We start from the raw sequence: 19,646 nt of genomic DNA on the forward strand, positions 1-19,646 counted from the left end.
CCCTCCCCATTACTGTGGATTCACAGTGGTGATGGAGGGTGTGGAAACACTCAGGCCTGGGCCACAGGGAACTTGGTTCAAATTCCTCCTCTGCTCATTAGCCTTGAGGCCCCTGAGCCTGAGGTCTCTGACTGGACTTGAGGCCATGATGACTCTTACCTGTGGCTGTGGGAGGCTCAGGAAGAGCAACAACCACACAGGGCACTTTCTTTTTCAATTCTCACAACACCTGGTAAAGTGGGAACTAGTCCTGCATGGATGGAGAAATCCAGGCTCAAAGAAACGAAGATCACACAGAAGGCAAGTGTGGATATAAGAGGCTAAATTCAAAACCTGCCAATGTGGCTCCAGAGCTGGGGACATTTTATCCCTTCAACAAGGCAGGTGAAGGCCTCAGCAGGGTGCAGGCCCAGGGGAGGCCCAGCCAGGTCAGCTGCTGCTACTGTGAGCCTTCCTGGAATGACCATGTCTCCATTCTTCTGACATCCCTGAGCACTTGCACCCAGTGCCATCAGGGCACACTGGATTGTCTCAATCTTGTGTCTTTCTCAATGGCCTCACTCATCGGTATCCCTGCACCTTTATCAGTGACCACTCTAACCTCTAATCTCACCCAACAACCCTAAGGCCAGCACTACTGCCTCTGTTTGACTTTCCAGGCTTTGGTAACATTTGGAGACAAGGTTGTGTCCTTCACTTGGGAAGAGTGGCAGCAACTGGACCTGGCCTGGGGGACCCTGTGCTGGGAAGTGATGCTGGAGACCCACGGGGTCCTGGTCTCAGTGGGTAAGGCCTCACCTCTCCTCCACGGGGACCTGCAGCCTCCTCCATTCTGCCCTCTTTCCAGGCCTTGCTAGTGGAGAAGGCCTCCAGAGCCTGCCCCCTTCTCCCCACAGCCCCTGTTTCTCACGAGTCCCACATTCTACAGCCTGGTTCCTTCTGTCTGCATCCGGGATCACTGGGCAAGAAACGCAATCCTTCTAAACACAAATTCTCACTCCAGTGCCCAGCACAGTCTGGCCTCAGTCCGATTCCAGATTCTACAAGAGTGACAGTCCTGGGTGATGGACGCTCCAAGATGACGATGAGTCAGGCAGGACACCCAGGAGGCACTGGCTGCCATTGCTAGCAGGTATCTTTCTTTTTTTATACCAAAAAAAGGCCCCTGGTGCCTACAAGATTGTGCCTTGTTCCCTAGTAAGGTCTAGGCCATACTGTTCTTCTAGTATGGGAGATTATTTCAGAGGGTGCACAGAAAAGCCATCAAATTACATGAATGGACACCCTGAAGAAGCCATTCCTTTCCTCCTCTTTTTTTGCTGATTGTTGTTAAGAGAAAGTGTTGGTTCAGTGCTTTGTCTTTTTTCTTATTGTATTTTTTTGAAGATACATAGATCACAAAAAATGTTACATTAAGAAACGTAAAAGGTTCCCACATACTCCATACCTACCCACCCCCCACACACACATCAACAACCTCTTTCATTATTGTGGCACATTCATTGCATTTGGTGAATACATTTTGGAGCACTGCTGCACCACATAGATTATAGTTCACATTGTAGTTTATGCCTCCCCCCCCCACCCCAGTCCATTCAGTGGGTTATGGCAGGATATATAATGTTCAGCTTCTGTCCCTGCAATATCATTTAGGACAACTCCAAGTCCCGAAAATGCCCCCACATCACATCTCTTCTTCCCTCTCCCTCCCCTCAGCAACTATTGTGGCCACTTTCTCCAGATAAATGCTACAGTTTCTTCCATTATTAGTCACAATAGTTCTGTAGTAGAATAAAAGTAAGTCCACTCTAATCCATATTTTATTCCTCCATCCTGTGGACCCTGGGATGGTGTTTTTCACTCTACCTCTATATCAAGAGGGGACTTAGACCCACATAGTTGATGGATGTGATTCTCCTGCTTGAAGTTGTAGGCACTCTTGTTCCCTGGTGTGGTGGTTGGACCATCTTCACCTCCCTATTAGCTGACCTAGGTAAGTCCAACGAACTGGAGAGTAGGATTTGCAATTCTGCGGAGGCTCAGGGCCGAGCTGGCACATGGCCAGTCCAGAGATTCAAGTCTCCTGGGTATACACCAACCCCAGTGCCAACCACAGGTTCAGTAAAGGTGACAGAATGCCGTGTATACAAAGGTCACATCTGAGTCCAACTCCATTTCACTCAGGAACACAAATTCCAAAGTAGGACCCACTGACAAGGCACTGAACTGCAGAGCCAACTGCCTAACAGTAGAACCTGTGTGTCTCTGTAGCCCTCAGGAGTACCATTATCTGGTATTGTATCTACTTTGGCTGTCTCTGGGATCCTGCTGAGGTGTGTATAAGCACCACCCCTCTGATGACCTCCCGACTATTTTTTGAAGACTTTTAGCCATATAAACTCATTTATCTTTACCATTTCCCACTTTTATTCAAGATTTTTTCTTTTTTCTTTTTTTTAATTAGTTAATAGATCACAAGGAATGTTACTTAAAAAACATTAAAAATACCATAAGAGGTTCCCATATAACCCACTCCCCACCCCCACCACATCATTTTTTGTAAATTGTATTTTTTTGAAGATATATACATCACACAAAAAATGTTACACTAAAAAATATAAGAAGTTCCTGTATGCCCCCATCCCCCTCACCCCTCTCCTCCCACACCAACAACCTCCCTCATCATTGCGGCACACTCATTTTGGGGCACTGCTGCACTACACAGATAATAGTTTACCCTGTAGTTTGCACTCTCCCCCAGTATATTCAGTGGGTTATGGCAGGATATATAAAGTCCAGCATCTGACCTTGCAATATCATTAAGACCAACTCAAAATCCCAAAAATGCCCCTGCATCACATCTCTTCTACCCTTTCCCTGCCCTCAGCAACTACTGTGGCCACTTTCTCCACCTTGATACCAAAATTTCTTCTATTACTCGTCACAGTAGTTTTATAGTAGAATATCAGTAAGTCTACTCTAGTCCATATTTTATTCCTCCATTCTGTGGACCCTGGGATGGTGATGTCCTCTCCACCTCTAGCTTAAGAGGGGTCTTAGATTCCACATGGATGATGGATGCAATTCCTCTGCTTACAGTTGTAGGCACTCTTGATTCCCTGGTGTGTTTGTTGACCATCTTCACCTCCCTGTTAGCTGACCTGGGAAAGTCCAACAAACCAGAGAATAGTCAAGGTCTTTTTCTAGTTGCATCACCAGCTGGTGATGGTAGTAATCCCTGGGCACCAGGGAGGCTCATCCCCAGGAGTCAGGTCCCACACTGTGGGGGGAAGGTAGTGCATTTACATGCTGTGTTTGGCTTAGGGAGTGGCCACATTTGAGCAACACAGAGGCTCTCAGGAGGTAACTCTTAGGCAACCTGCAGCTCTAGGCCTAGTTGAAATTTCAGGCACACAGGCTTATAAGCATAGTCATCAGTATCAAGGGCTCATCATTGGACCATCCTTCTTCACTGGTCTTTGCCCTTGCACCTGGGGATTATTGCTTTTCCATTGGGGAATGTGACAGAGCTCCCCTGGCTAGGAACTCAGCACTCCCTCAGTTGTCATTTGTAACTGTAACTACTATGAAAATACCCAACAAATATATGAGCATTTTTATATACCTTATATACATGCCATGGAGAAATCCCTCCCAGCCATGTGCCCCCATCAATAACACCCCACACCAGCATTTCTCCCCTGCCATAGTTAAGCCCCTCTGTGGTCCAAAACTTCTTAAAAAATAATGACGAATATATTGCCAAATTCAATTAATAGGAAAATGAAATAGTAATAATAGGGTTAAAGTTTAGAAATAGAATACATACTAATTTAGAAAAACTAAAATAAAGTAAAAATAAATTGGGGAATTAAAAAGTGAAAAATTTCATAAAACTTTGCTTTTGATGTTTTGCCTTTCATCACTGTGATAACATGCCCTGTATCTATGATGGCAAGGCTATTTCTTTCATTTCTTCCTCAGTGTCTACATGCTTTTTTTCCCTTCTAATTTTTAATATTGTCTTCAAAAAAGTTTTAGTTCACAGTAAAGTGACATATATAATATAGGGGACTCCAATATATCCAACATCAAACCCATTCCCCTTCCCCAGTAATGATCTTTTTACATGTTCATGTTATATTTGCTGTAGCTGATATACAGATACTGAAACATAGCTATCAAACATGGTTCCACTTTGGTTTACATTATGATTTGTATTTTAGACTACACAGTTTTCTAAATTTTTAGTTATATTATGGTTTACTTTTTTTTTTTAAAGATTTATTTTTATTTATTTAATTCCCCTCCCCTCCCCCAGTTGTCTGTTTTCTGTGTCTTTTTGCTGCATCTTGTTTCTTTGTCCGCTTCTGTTGTCGTCAGCGGCATGGGAAGTGTGGGCGGCGCCATTCCTCGGCAGGCTGCTCCCTCCTTCGCGCTGGGCAGCTCTCCTTATGGGTGCACTCCTTGCGCGTGGGGCTCCCCTACACGGGGGACACCCCTGTGTGGCACGGCACTCCTTGCACGCATCAGCACTGCGCATGGGCCAGCTCCACACGGGCCAAGGAGGCCCGGGGCTTGAACCACGGACCTCCCATGTGGTAGACGGACGCCCTAACCACTGGGCCAAAGTCCGTTTCCCTGGTTTACTTTTTAGCCTATAGATTTTTATACATTTTTGGTGAAATTTAACATGTCCCAAATCCATCATTGCATGATCTTGTGCAACACTTCCATTGCTCCACTCATTCAACTCTCACAACATGCCAGTCCTCACGAGGAAAGGAAAATACAGCCAGTGCAGAGTCTCTCATCAAAAGAGACCTCTTTTCATTGTGAGAGACTATTCTCTGTCTTCTTCAGTGGTAAAATCCTTTCTTTTGTGAAATGTTGGTGAAAATGGATGATACATGATATCTATGAAATGTATTTATTAAACCAAATGATTGAGTAGATATTTTTTCTTTTCTTTTTTAACATTTTAGTGGTTCATGAAATGCTGAAGTCTGGAAATTATCACATCCTCCCTCCCTCAGGCCCCTCTTCCCTGAGGGTTAAATCTTCCCATTCCCTTCCCTGATGGCCTCCCCTCTTTTTTTATTTTTTATTTTTTTATTTTATTTTTTATTTTTTTTATTTTTTTAATTTTTTTATTTTTTATTGACTTTGTAATAATATTACATTAAAAATATATATGTGAGGTCCCGTTCAACCCCACCCTCCCACCCCCCCTCTCCCCCCCCCCCCCAACAACACTCGTTCCCATCATCATGACACATCCATTGGATTTGGTAAGTACATCTTTGGGCACCTCTGCACCTCATATACATTGGTTCACATCATGGCCCATACTCTCCTCTATTCCATCAAGTGGGCCCTGTGAGGATTTATAATGTCCGGTGATTACCTCTGAAGCACCATCCTGGGCAGCTCCATGTCCCGAAGACGCCTCCACCTCTCATCTCTTCCTGCCTTTCCCCATACCCTTTGTCCATTATGTCCACTTTTCCCAATCCAATGCCACCTCTTCTATGTGGACATTGGATTGGTTGTGTCCATTGCACCTCAATGTCAAGAGGAGGCTCAGATTCCACCTGGATGCTGGATGCAATCCTCCCATTTTCAGTTGTAATCACTCTAGGCTCCATGGTGTGGTGGTTGTCCTTCTTCAACTCCATCTTAGCTGAGTGTGGTAAGTCCAATAAATCAGATTGTAGGTGCTGGAGTCTGTTGAGGCTCAGGATCTGGCTATCACATTGTCAGTCCAGAGATTCAAATCCCCTAAATATATCTTAAACCCCAACATTAACTGCACCTCCAGCACATTAGCATGAAAGTCTTATGAAGGGAGATCCCATCTGAGTCCAGATTCATCACACATAAACACCATTTCCAAAGAGGGGCCATCTGCCCTGGTAGTTAACCCCATCGGCCATGACCATAACTCCCATGGGTCTCTTTAGCCCTCAAAGGAACCAATATCTGGGGGTTGTATCTGCTTTATCTGTCTCTCTGACTCTGCTCAGTTGTGCATGAGGGCAAACCTTCTGCCAGCCTCCAGACTCTTTTTTTAGAAACTCGTAGCCATATAAACTCATTTCTCCTTTCCATTTCCCCCTTACTTTAGGTCAAACAGCATTTTAAAGTCATGTTATTTTATGTAGACATGGATATTCTGCTGATCCGCATTGAACCTTCCGTATAAGGTCATTTTCCAGTTGCATCATCAGTTGGTAGTTGATAGTGGTCCCTCGTTGCCAGGGGGCCTCCCCTCTTACCTCCAGGGCCTACCTTGTCTGAAACTGCTGGTCAGGAGCAGTTTCCTGCTTATTATTGTACTCAGGAGTACAGGATCTGGGGCCAGATGGTCTAGTGTTGGAACCAAACTCTGCTGTGTGTTAGGAGTGTAGCCCTGGACAAGTTACCGAAACTCTATTTCAGTTTCCTCATTGCTAAACTGGGGTGCTATTGCTAATTCTTGTGGCTATCATGGGGTAATAGCATCTACTGCCCAGGACTGCTGGACTGGTAAGTGAGTCACATCTGGATAGAGCTCAGAAGTGTGCCTGGTGCTGCGCATGGGGTGGGTGGTGGTGGTGACGACCCTGCTGCCATCACGAATGTTACTGATACCCTCACCAGCACCAGCAGCACAGCAGCTTCAACAGGCCTGGACCCAGCGCCTATGAGCATCGTATTGTAGCTTTGGAGTTAAACAGTGTAGATGCCAGAAATTGCTCATTTGGATCGTCTTCTTGGATGAACTGCCCTTCTGTTCCATGTCCTTCAGTAAACCAGTTGATTGATTTCCCTGAGTCTCAGTTTCGTCATTTATAAAATGGTGCCTGTCATGGCACCTGCTTCCTGGGGGTAACTGTGAGGAAAACCCAAAGTAGAATCATTGAGTGCAGGACCTACAGGAATTGTCGCATAACATGATACTGAGGATCAATGAAGGCACAGGCCATGTTCCTGAACGAAGATACTTGATAATTTGTATATGTCCTAATTAGTCCAAACATTTTACTTGATTTCAAATATATAATTCATTTAAAATGCTTGGACAGTCCTAATAGCCCATATATATTAGGTCTGGTCCTACTTTTAGGGTTCACTGTCTCATGGCAATGTGGCACAGGGATGGAGCACCTGGTCTCAGGACCTAGTGTGCAAGTCCTGGCACTGACACTTACTAGATGTGGGACAGGGGACACATTAGTGAACCCTCTGGGCCTCAATTTCCTCAACTGTACACCAGGGATAATAAATAATAGTCCTTACCTTATAGTGTTACTGTATGAGAGCTAATAAGTTAAGAGAACAGAATGTGGCATTTAGGAAATGATGGACACACATTAGTCACAAAAAATAATGAACTCCCAAATGTTCTCATATATTAACCTTGGCAGTTAGTTTTAAAAAAATATATAAGCTGACATCTACATGGGTGAAATCTATGATAAGCTGGAGGTAAGTATGTGTACAAGGAAGGGATAAAATGGGGGCATAGGATTACCTTTGGGTGGGGCTTTGCGGGCTTGAGGGGGGCTAGGGATGGGAGGATGGGTAATATTGCCCAAGAAATTGGGGGGAGGGTGGGGCAAGATACGAACATAGGAGATTGTCAGGTGTTCGTTGAGAGTATAATGCTGAGAAAACCTTTTCAAAAATATAATAAGAAAAATTACCTGTTTAAGATGCTTAAGGGGATAATCTGACACAGGACAGACTCCTAGGGAATTATGTAAATGCTCATTTTGCCAGAGTGGGTTATATCATTGGGTAGAGACCCATACAATGAGAGTGAAGGTAGACCCACATCCTGGGGAGGACTGATGCCATCAAATAGAGGGAACTGTATCTCTCAAGAGAAATGGTGGCTCCCAGGGCATTAGGGCAGTTGAGCATGCCAAACCTTCAACACTGTTGCAAGTATCTCTGAACATGGCTCTTCAAGCAATGAAGGTTGACTATCACTGTGGGCCCTAAGGGGAGGGGGAAAGAGGTATTGAATAGATGGAACCAATGTAACTGTGTGGGCAATAGAAGTGTTTCACAAGAGTACGCAAGGATGGATATAAGACATGTAAAATTACACCAAAAATATATAGGGGCTGATAAGCTAAAATGTAAATCATAATGTAAAACATAAGATAACCAAACATTTAGAAAATTGTATAGTCTAAAATATAAACCACAGTGTAAATCCAAATGTTACCTTGTTTGAAAGCTATTGTCTCAATATCTGTACATCAGTTTCAGTAAATATGGTATGAATATGTTAAAAGATTATTGCTGTGGAAGGGAAAAGATTTTATGTTGGATTTGTGGGAGTACTGTATATTGTATATATGAATTACTGTGATCTAAAACTCTTGTGAAGATAAGCTTAATAATTAGAAAAAAGAAAAGAAAAAGATAGGATGTAGAATTTTTCCAAATTAATATGTATTCCATATCTAACCTTTAAACTCATCGCTATATTCCATTTTACTATTAAGGGAACCTGACAATATATTGGGCTTCACTTTTCAGGAGGTTTTGGATCACAGAGAGGTTCAACAATGGCAGCAGAGGAATACTGGTGTGGGATGTTATTGACAGGGGACACATGGTTGGCAGGGAGTTCTACAGGGCATATATCCAGGGTACATAAAAATGTTTGCATATTTTCATAGTGGAAATAATTGAAAACAACAACTGAGGGAGTGCTGAGTTCCTAGCCAGGGGAGCTCTATCACAGTCCCTAAAGGAATAGCAACAATCCCCCAAGTGCAACGGCAAAGACCAAAAAAGAATGAAGGTTCAACAATGAGCCCCTGATACTAATGACTATGTATGTGAGCCTGTGCACCTGAAATAAGAACAAGGCCTAGAGCCGCAGTGTGCCTAAGAGTTACCTCCTGAGAGCCTCCATGTTGCTCAAATGTGGCCAGTCTCGAAGCCAAACTCAGCATGTAAATGTGTTGCCTTCCCCCCAGTGTGGGACATGACTCCCAGGGATGAGCCTCCCTGGCACCGAGGGATTACTACCAAGTACCAGCTGATGATGTAACTAGAAAATAACCTTGAATAAAAGGGTCAACTCGGACCAGCAGAAAATCTGTCTACATATAATAACAGGAGTTAAAAATGCTTTTTGACCTGAATAAAGGGGGGAAGTGGAAAGGACAAATGAGTTTATATGGCTATGAGTCCCTAAAAAAGAGCCGGGAGGTTATCAGAGGGGTTGCCCTTATGCATACCTAAGCAGAGTCTCAGAGACAGATAAAGTAAATAAAACCCCCAGGTGTTGGTTCTTCTGAGGGCTACAGAGACCCACAGGTTTTATGATCATGGCAGATGGAGTTCAGTGCCATGTCAGTTGGCCCTGCTTTGGAGTTGGTGTTTCTGTGTGATGGAGCTGGACTCAGATGTGATCTCTTTTCACAACCCTTTCCTGTTACTTTACCAGAATTGTAGTTGGTGCTGGGGTTTAATATACACCCAGGGGATCTGAATCTCTGGACTGACCATATGATAGCCAGGCCCTGAGCCTCAACAGACTTCAGCTCCTACACTCTGGTGTACTGGACTTATCCCACTCAGCTAACATGGAGTTGAAGAAGGTCAACCACCACACCATGGAGCCAAGAGTGCCTACAACTGAAAGCAGGAGAATTGCATCCAGCATCCATGTGGAATCTAAGCCCCCTCTTGACATAGATGTGGAATGGACACAACCAATCCAAGGTCCACAGGATGGAGGAATAGAATATGGATTAGAGTGGACTTACTGATATTCTATTCATGAACTATTGTGATTAGTAATCAAAGAAAATGTGGCATTGGTGTGGAGAAAGTGGCCATGGTGGCTGCTGGGTGTGGGGAATGGAAGGAAGAGATGAGATGTGGAGGCGTTTTCGGACTTGGAGTTGTCCTGGGTGGTGCTGCAGGGACAATTACCGGACATTGTAGGTCCTCCCATGGCCCACTGGATGGAACGTGGGAGAGTGTGGGCTATGATGTGGACCATTGACCATGAGGTGCAGCGGTGCTCAGAGATGTATTCACCAAATGCAATGAATGTCTCATGATGATGGAAGAGAATGTTGCTATGGGGGGAGTAGTGGGGTGAGGGGTGGGGGGTATATGGGGACCTTATATATTTTTAATGTAATAGTAAAAAAATGAATAAAGACCAAAAAAAAAAAAAAAAAGAATTTCTAAAGGTTGGTGGGGACAGGGTATGCAGTTCTGGTGACCTGTTCCAGGCACTAAAGGGCCTTGGCAATTTTTGTCTTTGAATTTAATTGGCTGCATAGTTTTCCATCCCATGGTTATTTACTAGACTCCTCTTCTTGCACATTTAGTTTGTTTCAACTGTTTTATAATCATAAGCAGCACTGCAGTGATTCTTCTTTTTTGTAACTCTTTGACTCCATCTCTGATTATTCCTTCAGGAATAAATTCTAGAAGTAGAATTACCAGGTCAACTGATACAGGTATTTTATGACTTTTATATATATAGATTGCCAAATTATTCTTCAGAAAGGTAGTACTAATTTAAAATCCCATCAGTTAATCTCAGCGTCACCAATATAGGATATTATCTTTAAAAAACACCCATTGATATATGAAAAATGGTATCTCATTACTGTTATAGTTAGTATTTCTTTAGTTACTACTGAGATGAAAGCAATTTTATAAATTTATTAGATATTTTTCTCTTTGTAGGATTATGGCTTTATACTTTGTACATATTTCTTTTCAAGAGTATTTACTTTATATTATTATTTTTTGGTTTAAAAAGAGCTCTTTCTATTTAAAAAGCATCAATCCTTGTAACTACAGGAAATATTTCTTCCTGATCTTTAATTTACATTTTATATTTTTACTTATAATGCTTTGTCTTTGCAGTTTTTTCATTGCTTTATGTTGAGAAAGATCTACTTCATCCCTCACTTACAAAATCACCAAATAATCTCACCTGCATTTTCTTCTTACAGTATTAAGGTTTCATGTCTATATAATATTTTATATAAATACACACAAATTTAAAGACACATAACATATAAATTTATTCACATATGTATACAGATACACTGTTTTTCCTTCTAATTAGTTAAAGTCATCCTAGACTTGAATAATTCTCCTTTCCTCAATGACCTAAAATACCATATTTATCATACACTTATTCTTCTATCTATCAAGGTCCATTTCTTGACTTTCTCTTCTATTCCATTGATCTCTTTTCCTAGTCTTGTGCCAATGCCAAACTTTTTACATTATTGTTGCCTTATAATGTGTTCTAACATGTTTCTTTCTAGTTCCTGTAAACTTTCTAATTCATATAAAATTTTGGTTATGTTTTAAGTTTTTTGTTGAAGTACAATGTACATACAAAGAACATACATATCGTAAGTGAACAGTTCGATGTATTTTCATAAACTGAAGACATCTTTGTAATCAGCAGTGAGATCAAGAAGCAGAATGTTGCCCACACTGAAGACTCTGAAGCCAAGGATGAATGCTGTGTTGACTTTGATTATTTGGTTTTGCCTGTTTTCAAACTTAGTATAAAAAGAATAATACTGCTTGTCCCTTTTTTGTCTTCTTCCATTCAACTTTATGTTTGCAAGATTCATCCCTATTGTTTAATATAATTTTAAATTGCTCATTCTTATTGCTGAACGGCATTCCTTTGTGTGAATATGCTATTCTTTATTTATTCACTCTATTGTTAGATATTTGGGTAGTTTCCGAGTTTGGAACTATTACAAATAATGCTGCTATGAATGTTCTAAAGCATATCTTTTGGTGAACATAGGCTTGAAGTTCTGGTAGGTCTATTGTTGAGAGTGGAATTTCTGGGTCATAGAGCATGCATGATTGGCTTTTGTAGATACTGCCAAATAGTTTTCCAAAGTGGCTATCCCGATTTACAGTCCTAACATCAGAGGATAAGACTTCTAATTACTCTACACCAATATTTTGTGGGTTTTTTGTTGTTGTTGTTGTTTTTTGTGTGTGTGTGTTTTCACCATTCTGGTGGGAGTGATATTGCTTTGAGGTTTTAATTTGCATTTCCATGATGACTTATGTGGCTGAACACCTTTTTGTAGGATTATTGGTCATTTTTGTACCCCTTTGTAAGCTGTCTTTTATGTCTTTTTGCCTTCCTTTTATTACTTTCCTCCTTCCTTCCCTCCCTTCCTTCCCTCCTGTGATTGTAGAAGATCTTCATAAACTTTGGATTTATGTTCATTGTAAGACATACATGTTGCAAATATCTCTTACTCTTTGGGTTGCTGTTTTATTATTTTAATGGTACCTTTTGATAATACTTTTAAAATTTTAATATAGTTGTGTATATTACTGTTTTTTTAATGGTTAGCACTTTTTGTGACATATTTAAGAAACCTTTACTTTCTCCAAGATCAGGAAGATGTTTTCTTCTAAAACCTTCATGTTTAGATATGGAATCTGTCTGTAATTGATTTTTGTATGGGGTGAGGTAGGTGTGAAAATACATTTTCTATATGGGAAAAAAAAAAAGGTCTGCATAGGAAATGAATGAAGGCCCAAGAGCTCTTTGTACACAATGGTGACTCCATGTGGATAGAGGGCTCCCTGTCCTCTGTCCACACTGTCCCAGTAGGTCAGAGCAGAGGTCCCCACCTCTTCCTGGAGTAACATGACAGCCATTACTCACTTCTGTCAGCACTGCCACTATTAGCTGTGTCACTATGTTATGATCTGTTCCCTGACTGAGAGCCTCCACATCTTATCCTCTGTTCTCAAAGGCTTGTCCCAGCTGCCCACTGGGCATCTCTACCTTGATGTCCCACAATCCCCTTCAAACAGAAATCAGCCACTTTCCCCCACATCTTTTCCTCCTTTCATCTTCCTTCAGTCCTCAGCCTTTCTTTTTTTTTTTATTGACTTTGTAAAAATATTACATTAAAAAAAAATGAGGTCCCATTCAACCCCACCACCCCCACCCCACCACTCCCCCCAGCAACACTCACTCCCATCATCATGACACATCCATTGCATTTGGTAAGTACATCTCTGGGCATCTCTGTACCTCATGGTCAATGGTCCACATCATGGCCCCTACTCTCCCCCATTCCATCCAGTGGGCCCTGGGAGGATTTACAATGTCCGGTGATTGCCCCTGAAGCACCATCCAGGGCAACTCCAAGTCCCAAAGGCACCTCCACATCTCATCTCTTCCTGCCATTCCCCATACCCATCAGCCACCATGTCCACTTTTCCCACTCCAATGCTACCTTTTCTCTGTGGACCTTGGATTGGTTGTGTCCGCTGCACCTCTATGTCAAGGGGAGGCTCAGATTCCACATGGATACTGGATGCAATCCTCCTGCTTTCAGTTGTAGGTACTCTAGGCTCCATGGTGTGGTGGTTGTCCTTCTTCAACTCCATCTTAGCTGAGTGAGGTGAGTCCAATAAATTTGATTGTAGGAGCTAGAGTCTGTTGAGGCTCAGGGCCTGGCTATCATATTGTCAGTCCAGAGATTCAAATCCCCTAAATATATCTTAAACCACAACACCAACTACAGTTCCTGTAAAGTAGCATGAAAGTCTTCTGAAAAGAGATCCCATCTGAGTCCAGTTTCATCATGCAGAAGCACCAGCTCCAAAGAAGGGCCATCTGACATGGCAGTGAACCCCTTCTGCCATGACCATAGAACCCGTGGGTCTCTTTAGCCCTCCAAGGAACCAATACCTGGGGATTGTATCTACTTTATCTGTCTCTTAGACTCTGCTCAGTTATGCATAAGGGCAATCCTTCTGACAGCCTCCAGACTCTTTTTTAGAGACTCGTAGCCATATAAACTCATTTCTCCTTTTCTTTTCCCCCTTACATTAGGTCAAACATTCAGCCTACTTTCATGTGACAAGCCTTCCTTCAGCTCCTGCTCTGTGGCATGTACACCCTTCACTCTGAGTTCAGTTAGGAAGACAGACATCAAACTAGTAAACACCCAGTTCCTTAATGACGTCCGTGATACACTGTAGAAAGGAGAAGTGCTGGGAAGAGGGATAAGCTAACTTGGTGCTTCAGAGAAGGAGTCTCAAGTGACTTTGGAGTTGGTGCTCAAAGGCTGAGTGAGAGTTAGAAGAACTGGGGAAGAGGAACAGCATTCCATGTGGAAGGACCAATGTGTTCTAAGGCCCTGAGGTGGCTGGGAACTAAACTGACAGAGTTGAAGGAACCTCAGACTCGCATTTTTCGCTGCTCCATCTCTGAACTTGGGGCCTGGCATGCAGCAGACATCAGTGGACGCTTTTTCAGTGAAGACCACATGAATCCTGGGTTGTGGTTTGGGATCAGCCAGTTGAGACTTACGTGTGTCCTGATGGTCAGTCATTGGTTCTCTCCAGAGTCCTCATGGATTTTAACCCTGCACCTGCTGAGGTGTGTTTGGTTGCACATAACAGAAACCAGCTCAAACTGGCTTCACATTGAGAATTGTTCTACCTTACCTAATGAGAAGCCCCAGGTATGGCTGGCCACAGGCTTGGAGGCTGCAGGGATGTCTCTGCTCCCTCTCTGTGGTCCAGGGGTTTGCCTTGTCCTCAGGTTGGCTCCCTTGGAGGGGTCACATGTTGCTGCTGTAGCAAGTGGGGTAGAGGCCACGTGTTCAGCCCTGTCTTCCCACCCCAGAATAAAGGGTTTCTCTTCAGAATGAGAGACCAGCTTTTGTCACCTGCCCACCTTAGACTACTGATGATCAGGGATGCCACTTGCAGGTTGATTTAGGCCAGTGCTTTCAATCCTCTCTGGGAAACAGAATTACCTGGGGGAACTTAGAAAACACGCTAAGCCTCATTTCCAGTTGTTTTCTTTTGATTGGTCTGAGGGTAGAATCGGGTATCCCTAGGCACTTTCAATACACAGGGTGCTTGAGGCCCAGTGACTTAGAATAATTAGAAAATCCCTTCTGGAATAAGGGTCACTTTCTCATGTTCTAGGACTGTACGTGAAAAGGGCATGCAACATCCTTCTGAACAGTGTTGGAAGGCCAGGAGAATGGGTGCTGTGTACTCAGCCAGCACCACCCTCTACAGTAGGGAGCCAAGGACAGTGTTTTTGCCCTTGATTTCAGGTTTCAAGTCCTCAATCCTTGAAGAGTCACATACATCTGTCTTAGACCTGTACCTTCCCTTCTTTCTCTGTAGAAGAGGTGTGTCTCTGGTCATGGCCAAATTCTGCACCAGTTTATGTTATATCTTTTAACACTGCTTCAACTGTGCTTCTTCACTTACTTCTTGTCTCTTCTGGGAGTGGATGTGGCTCAAGCAGCTGAGTGCCTGCTTCCCACATAGGAGGTCTTGGTTAGGTTCCCTGTTCCTCCTTAAAAAAACAAAAACAAGCAAAACAAATGAAAACCCAACTCAGGGGAGCCTATGTAACTTAAGTCATTGAGTGCCAGCTTCTCCTATACCTGTTCCAGGGTCCAATCTCTGGCCCCTGGTACCTTAAAAAAAAAATTTATATATATATATGCTCAAGTTGCTTTTACTTGGGAAAAAATAAAACAAAAACTTTCTTGGATCTGTAGTGGTCTCTAACGTGTATTGACTTTACTTGTAAAGTCAAGCTCCTCCTGAATGAATTGGCTCATTCTTGTAAGAAATATTTACCATTGACTTCCACACCTACCCTTCACTCTTTATTTCTTTCATTTCTTAACTGAAGGGTACAGTGACATACACAAAGCTTAAGGCTTCATCTTAAATATTTACATATGAATAAAACCAATTATTCTCCATCCAGGTCCAATTTTAGAATATCTCCAGTACCTCATCAGGCACCTAGTACCCTATCCTCATCAATAGCTCCTCCTACAATAATAATCACTATTTGGATTATCAGCATTTATTTACCTTGTTCTTGGATATAAATGGAAACCCCACAGTATCTTCTCTTTTTTGTCTTTCTTCTTTTGAACATCATTATATTCAGGACATTTGTTCATTTTGTAAACTGCCTATTCTGTCATTTCTTGAAAAGATCGCAATTTATTTAACTATTTTTGGTTGATGGACTTTGGATTGTTTATAATACTTGAAAATTATGAAAAATGCTGCTGTCAATAACATAATTTTGATGGAATATGAACTAATATTTTTCAGGTATGTACCCAGGGGAGGAATGACTAAGTCTTGGGGTAGTCTAAGTTCAACTTTAAGAAAAAATGCCAAGTATTATTCCAGAGTAATATTCCAGAGTACATTATTCCACACTCTGAAGAGTGTTTTTTTCCTAGATCTTCAGTACTTGGCATCATCCCCTTTACCCATCGACACACATTGGGGAGGTTTCTTATCAGCACACTGTGGAAATCCTTCTTGCTGAGGACACTGCTGTCACCTTAATTACCCAATGCCAGGAACCTAATAGTAAGGACAATGGCCCACAATTTACTGAGCATTCACTCTATTCAGGAACTGTGCTGAACCTTTTACAGGCAGTTTCTCATCTAACTCTCAAGAAAGCCTATGAAGCAGGAACTAAGTCAGTCCCAATTTTTCAGATGAGGAAATAAAGACCTAGAAGTGGAACTAATTTGTCCAAGATCAGTTAACTCAGTAGATGCAGAGCTTGAAAGGAGGCATTGTATTTCCAGTGCTCACTCGTTTAACCACCATGCTATATATTTCTATGCAGCAGAAACCTGTCATGCTTTATTGTGCTTGAGCTTTTACCATTTGGCACTGTTTGTCCTTCTATGTGTCTCTTGTTGGGAACTTCATTCCCTTCTTCTTACATGGATCACCCCTTCAATATAGGTTTCACCAGGCATCTTGTGACCCCTTCTTCATTTAACACTTAAGTACTCTCCAAGGGTGACTCTACCCATGCTTATTCCTTTAACTTCCACCCAATGAATCCTCCCACTTCCTCTGTCTGGCATCTCCTACTACTCCATTAGGACTTAGCTCAGTTCTCTGAACTCTAGTAGCACAAGATATCCATTCTTAGAACAAATGCTCCACAGACAGTGTCATCATTTCTCAGACCTTCCCCACTCTCACCTGTGAAGAGGGGTCTCTACTCCAGATCCTTTATCCTCTAGCCCCACCCTCTCCTGCAGGGTTCCCTTTACAGGTACCCAGGATATAAGGACCAGAAAAAATGGAATTGTGAACCTGGTTTTCAGAAATATCAAAACAAGCAGGCATCAAATGCTCAATTTTCATCCTCATTTTCCTCTCAAATGATGGATCGTTTTCATCTGTGTTACTACCACTAATAGGCCCCTTTGGTATATTGGATTCCAGTCTGGTGACAGAGCAAAATATGAGACTAGAGAGTCAACTGCTTCTCATCTGGTGTTGTCAAGAGTGCCTTACTAGAGGGATGCCTGACTCAGAGTTCAGAGGATTGCAGGTTGGGGGAAGCCAGAGATCAGGAAGAGCTTTTGGAAATATAGAAATCACCATTAGGGCTAGGGATAGAGCTCCAGAAAGAGACCCATGCTGGGAAAATGAGCCTTGAACACGATGACTTGGGAACAGATGGTAGTCGGAACTCAAGGATCTTACAGGAGCCAGTCTTTTCAGGAGATGCTCTATGTGAATGTGGCTCCCATCAGGCAGATAAAGACCCCAGGATCCATGCAGGGAAGAAAACCCAAGATTGCAAGGAATGTGGGAAAGGATTTAACAGGACCTTGTTCAACATCAGGACTTTCATACTGGATTGATGCCCTATGAATGAACAAGTATGGGAAAGCCTTTAGCTAGATCTCAGACCTCATTCACACTGGAGAGAAGCCATAAAGTACATTGAGTGTGGAAAGACATTCAAACACAGGTCATACCTCATGCAGCACTATCAGATTCACACTGGTGAGAAGCCCTACGAGGGTACTGACTATGGAAAGGTGTTCGCTTACCACTCAACTTTGTCTTACATAATAAGTTCCACACTGAAGAACAATCCTTTGAGTGCAAAGAATGTGAGAAAGGTAGAATGTGAGAGGTAGAATAGATCTCATTCCACACTACATTGTCCATGCTAGGGAGAAGTCCCATGACTGCATCAAGTAGGCAAGGCCTTCAGTCGCAGGTGAGAACTTGCATTGTACCAGCAGATTCACAGTGGAATGAAGTCCTGTGAATGCATCCACTGTAGGGAAACCTTTTACTGGATCACATCCCTCCTTCAACACTCCGTCACACGGAGAGACACCATACAAGTGTATTGAGTGTAAGAAGGCCTTCCACTGCAGGCCTGCCTCATGCAGTACCAGTGGATTCACACTGGTGAGAAATTCTACAAATGCTGTGAATGTGAAAAGGCCTTAGCCCACTGTTCCACTTTTGTCTTGCATAATAGGAGCTGGTGAAAAGCCCTTTAAGTGCCAAACTATGGGAAGGCATTTTGTGACAGATCCCCTTTATCACAGCATAGATGGAGTCACACTAATGAGAAGCCTTTTGAGTGTCATGGGTGTAAGAAAGCCTTCAGCTACAGCTCAATCCTTAATGAGCATAGAAGACTACATACTGGAGAGAAGCCCTATGACCATAAGCAAAGTGGGAAGGTCTATCACCAGTGCGCCCACCTATAGGCATCAAAGAATTCATCCTGGGGAAAGATCTGACTATAATTACTGAGGACAAACTTTAGCATGCATAAGAATCTTACTTGCCATCTGAGAATTTTTGCTGAAGATAAACTCCATAAGTGTCAATACTGTGAGGAAACTGTCTGGTGATCATCACGTATTGCCATCTGAAGAATCATATTGTAATATGATCCAGTTTGGGTTTTACTCAACAAGTACAAATTCATTCAAGAGAAAAACCCATTGGTTTTTGTGAACAAGTCTATCCCAGTAGTTTTAGAGTTTATAAAACACAAAGCTAAGTTAAATTCATGAGAAATTCAGAATTTCAGAAAACTAAACATGGAGAAGGAATCTTTTTGAATCATATTGATTTTATAAGTTGTATGAAGTCTAGCTATAAAGAAAACTGCCTAGAATTTTAACAGCCAGACTAGGATGTGGACATGCAGGTACAGGTGGCGTTCACAGTTACCACCATGGACTTATTCCAGTAATGTCCTCGGTTGGGGTATTTTGAAAATCTTCCTCTAGGATTGTCTCTGAGGCTAGTTTTCAGGAGAAAAATAAGGCCCTAGGCAGCACCCCCAAGTGCCCTGTGGGATCCATATAAGCAGGATGTAAAGGATAAGGCTGAACTGTCGGTGGCCTAGCTAAGCATTGAAGGGGTGTCCCAGCTCTGGAAAGACAGGAAAAGTGTTTTGTTCTTTCTTTTTGGGTCTAAGAATCTTTTTTTAAAATCTCTGTTAAGACATGGGTTGACCACTGAAATAATGGAATAGAGACTTCAACAACTACATGCAAAATGAATAAATTTGCACACACACAAAAAATAGTTGTGAAAGTCACTAAACACATGGACAAATACAGCCCACAATAAGCAAGAGCAATAAAACCTAGGTAGGGGGCAGAATCTGATTTCCAGGGTTACCACACTATAATATTCAAAATGAAATAGTCAATGTTACAAATGTATTATATAGAAAGATAGAAAAATAATCCTGTCCTCACTTTTTGCCCTGCTCATAGCCTTTCAAATGATCACATACTTTATGTTGC

The 19,646-nt window shown here is 42.3% G+C and overlaps 1 pseudogene; it reads left to right on the forward strand.

The window, feature by feature from the left end:
• Positions 1–254: 254 nt before the first annotated feature.
• On the forward strand, positions 255–17,995 carry LOC139436825 (zinc finger protein 550-like; annotated as a pseudogene).
• Positions 17,996–19,646: the final 1,651 nt, after the last annotated feature.

Source organism: Dasypus novemcinctus, chromosome 18 (assembly GCF_030445035.2).
Source record: "Dasypus novemcinctus isolate mDasNov1 chromosome 18, mDasNov1.1.hap2, whole genome shotgun sequence".
NCBI lineage: Eukaryota > Metazoa > Chordata > Mammalia > Cingulata > Dasypodidae > Dasypus > Dasypus novemcinctus.